The sequence below is a fragment of the Nothoprocta perdicaria genome, unplaced genomic scaffold, assembly GCF_003342845.1.
Source record: "Nothoprocta perdicaria isolate Ctin4 unplaced genomic scaffold, notPer1 scaffold_7, whole genome shotgun sequence".
In the NCBI taxonomy this organism is placed as follows: Eukaryota; Metazoa; Chordata; class Aves; order Tinamiformes; family Tinamidae; genus Nothoprocta; species Nothoprocta perdicaria.
In genome coordinates, this window is record NW_020455976.1 from 2,366,725 (window position 1) to 2,371,338 (window position 4,614).

A 4,614-nucleotide genomic window follows, 5' to 3' on the forward strand; every position below is an offset into this window, starting at 1 on the left:
TTGTTGTGTATATATGAGGCACCAAAGTGTCATGTAAGTGGTATGTATGGTTCTGCATCCTGCCCGCAGGTTTAGCAGCTGCCTCTGCTCTCGTGCAGGTGATGAATGGGAGAACTGCTATTGCAGAAATCAGAACAGAGACAGAACTGACCTAAAGCATCAAGCTGGCTGTACCAAGCAGGTTTTCCAAGCCTGTGCACTATGGAGCCAGTGCCTCATAAAAGATAGAAACATTTTTTGCTCTCCCACTATTACAAAACAAGTATCTACATTTCTTACAACAGAGCTGTCCTCGGATTTAGCTTTTCTGGGGAAGGAACACTGAGTTAGATCCATCCTGCCACGATGACCTTTGGTTGACTGCTGGCTGAAGCTRAGCATATAGAAATGTCGATTTACTTGCATCTTCATGGGCGTTCCCCCTCTTAATTTGCAGACATATCTTCAGTTCTGAGAAGCACTGGATGCTGATGTGATGTCTGTCTCAACAGACAGAGAAATCTGTTGGCAGGAAGATTCTTGCTCACCTGTGCCTCAGAGCAGCCTCTTGTTTCAGTTTGTAAAGCTGCCCTTCGCTGCTGTCCCATCTTACATCCAAACCTGGCCCAGTTTCAGAAGTGAAGATCTTCTGAATCTTCAGGATTCAGAAGGATAGGAATAGGAGCAATAGGAGGAACCGTTCCTGACATAAAAGCTGCAGTGCATTTTGTTTTAGGGTGATGCATGCCCTGACCTGGCAATGAGCACAGAGTGCTGGGTTTAGTGCAGGGAGATTTGCAGCCTGGGGCAGTAAATGCAGCAAGAATAGCATCAAAGTATGCTTACTGCTTGGAGAGAGATGATGAACGGCTTACCCAGGGCCTACAGCCATACAGCTCCAGGAAAACTACTGAAAAGCTGTTTTTTTCCAAGGAAAGTCACCAATTGTCTAAAACCGAACAAAGTATGCCCAGGTATCAGACATGGTTATTTATGATACTGTCTTTTGGGCAAAGTGAAAACGGGAGCAATGGTATGAATTGTGGACCACAACAAGCAGTCAGTCCCGACTTATTCAGGCAGCAACAACAACAAAGTGGAGATTAGCTCAGCAATTAGATGCACTGAGTGTCTCCCAAATGATCTCCTTCTCCCCGTGGCATGCAGATCTCTACGTTTTATGGCTTTTTCTCCCACTTCCATGGAAATTCTGATTCCAGGCATTTAATTAGGGCTAATTAAGCAGCAGATGATTTCTTCTGCATATTCTTCTCCTGTGTATTAAGGAATTTAATTAAGGGGTGTGTGAAACGAGCAGGGCCCAATGGAACAAGCCCTAGTCTGGGAGGGAGATACAGCTCATCTCCAGCTGTGGCCCCAACGCCACATCTGCCAGGACAGCTGAACAGCCTGTTGTCTCAGCTTCTGCATCTGCAAAAGGAGGAAAACCGTCCTTCCTTTGGACTAATGAAAGGCACTCAGGCCATTATAGGTCAAATTTTTTAGCACTTCCCTTGGAGTGGAACATGTGTCCAAGTGAATGGTGCGGGCTTCTGGATCCATGAACTTCTAAGCCAACAGAAACTGGGCAGAGTCTGCTCACTGCTCCCAAGTTTTATTCTTTCTCATTCCATGGGTCAAGTCTCCTACCCTTAGTGTCCGCTTGGGGCATAAACTCATATGTGTCTGCCCTCCCGGCAATGGTGGCTCAGGCTTCCTATGGATTCTTGTTCTTATCATTCCTCATAACTGCACCTTGTCTGTGCTCTCTTGGTTTCTTGTGAAATCCTCTGAGGAATGAGGTACCTACAAAGCACAAACATAGGGAGTGTTCAGCTTTGCTTATTTCATTGCTACATAACACATGGAGCTAGAGATCTCTGCAAAATATCTAGAGTCCTTAGAAATCCTCTCATCCAGTCTGGCTCCCTTCATAATTTGAGAAGGTTTCTCAAGAGTGCCCAGCCTGGCAGTCTCTCCCATCATCCTTCTTGGTGACATCTTCTTGCATGTGACAGTAGCTGTTACCTTCAGAAATCCTATTCTACACTCAATTCCACTCCTCTTTGACTCACTCCTGAGCTGAAAAACTGGAGCCCATCCATAAGCCCAGGTTTTGCACAGAGAGTTTGTGGATGTCCTTGTGGCTTGAGGCACCTGACGTTGTTCCAGCAGCCCGCTGTGACTGTGTGCTGAGTCTCCTCATGCTCCTTCATAGCGATAGTGGGGAGGTTTGCATCTTCCCACTCCTGATGCTTATTCTGAATAAGGTGCAGCCAGCTGATAGTGTCTTCTGCATTGACTCTTCAGCACAAGCTACAGAAAGGTGTCCAGCTGCCCCCATGCAAATACAGAAGATGAAGGGGAATTAATTCAGGGTGAGATCCCTTGCTCTACCGCTCAGCAGTGCCTCTCCACCTGATGCTYGCTACCTGACAGGTACCAGGTTGGCATCAAGAAATTGCATGTTCCTCATCAGCCATTTCGAATGGCATCACTTTATGCTGAGAAACAGGGAATTTCCCAAATTGCTGTCATGAAAGTCCTGCAGATTTGGCAAGCTGTTTCAATACTCCTTGTTGCTCAAGCACAAGATAAAGGCAGTAAAGCAGAATCAGTAGGATCTTGTTTGGTCTATCAAGGGCCTCTGTGATCACAGAGCATATTTCTCACCTTGCTCAACATTTTTTTTTTCTGTGGAAAGAGTTGACATAAGTTGGCAAGAACAGCAAAAGAGAAAAAAAGCTCCTCTTCRTTCCTTACCCAATCACAGTCACGAGCTATTTCAAGGCTCTTTTATACAGAAAACCAAGATGTGATCACAGCATCACCCTGATGCTCTTTTGCACAGCTCCCCCTGGGACTGCCCATGGTGTGGGGCAAGCAAAGCCCATCTCTTGCAGAAGCTGAACATGCTGCTGAGGCAGATCCATGCAGCTCCCTATTTTTACGGATATAACTGTGCTTTACCTTGGATCTTCAGTACAAAAAGGGAGCCGGCCGAGGCCATGATCTATCAGCCACGTGTGGCATCATTTCCTATCCACACTACCAGCTGGTGTGAAACCTTTTGGTGCCTGATGTCTTAAACACGTGTAGATTTGGGAGCAACAGACCCTTTCCAGGTGCCACCAGGGAGTGGGCGCACGGGACAGCGGGGCAAGCGGGCAGAAGGTGCAGTCAGCAGCGGGCACAGTGCACACGTGAGTGCCTGCACTTTAATGGATGGCTGCACAGAAATGTTCCCTGCACAGAAATGTTGTTATATGCATTTCCCCCATCAGCCATCAGCCCTAAACACTGGTACTGTTCCCTTTCCATGACCTCGTTTATGCAACGCAAAGGAGCATCTTCCCATTGCCTTGCGATAATTCTTCCTTGGAGGACATAAACACAAAGATTCTCAGAAATACAGAAAGGGTCGGTGCTTCCTCAAGGCTGCTTGCAGTGCAAGGATAGACACAGGCAGAGATTAGACAAAAGGAAAAAAGAGAATAGAGAGGARAAATGGGGATTTTCCTGCAAGCTGCTGACAATCAGAGTCAGCAGGAGGGCGAGAGCGGCTTGCTGAGTCGTCTGCAGCAGTCAGGAACTGAAGGCCACCCAAGGGCCATTCCTGGCCTGTGTTTCTTTGCGAGCTGATTGTAATGAGCTGGCTGGAAATAAAATGTCTGTAAAAGATATAAATAAAGATGTGACTGAGGTGTGGTCTCTGTCCCAGCTCTGCTTGTGAACTTCCGCCTGCAGAGGCCGCGGGCTCCACAACGTGGGGCTGGAGAAGGACCTGAGGCCCAGGCAACAGCTCACGTCTGACAGGACCTTGAGGGCCTTGGGGCTGTGGGGGTCCCTTGGCTTGCTAGAAAATGGGGAAGATGTGGACCCCTTAGGCATGCTGGTTCCTGCCCGTATCCAAGATGGAATAGGACCATTATGACTCCTTGGCCCAACGCCCGGCATCATGTTGACACCCTAGAACCCTCGTCCTGATACCAGYATCAGATTTTGGTTATGGGTTCTGGAAGTTTTCTGCTAAGTCTTATTGTTTGACCTCAGAAGAGCTTCCACTTCTCTTCCGAGGTATTTGCTTGACCACTTTTAGGACACAGAGGGTCTTTTAGACCCCTGGCTGGCAAAAATGTGGCAAAAACATTGGGAAAATATTGATGSGCCTGCTTGACCTGAGCAGGACAGGCTTTTCTTGAGTTTGACCAGGAAGAAGGAGAGGGTGGATGCAAAGATGTGCGTGATGGATGTTACCTTGTGGAAGGAGGCCCAATACTAACMATTTTATTCAATGGGAAGATGGGATCTGGCCTTTAACATGGCCATGTAGCTGAAATGAAACTGTCCCAAGCCTTCAGTGCTCCCCAAAACCCCAGGAGAAGCGTGCGGGATGGGAGGAAAGGCAGAGGCCATGGCACGGCTGTCACAGCCGCAGGCGAGTCAGTCCCAGGCCCCAGAGGTCCCTTCCCGCCCCGTGTTCGGGCACTCTCGGCCGCCGCAATGACAGCGCCAGCCGGCTGCCCTTGCGCACCCTTCCCTTGGCAGCGGGGGGACACCTTAAGTCTTAAAAATAAGGGAACAAGCAGGTGCGTGGGCAGCACCTGTATGTTAATGGGGCAGCCCCAGGCCTGG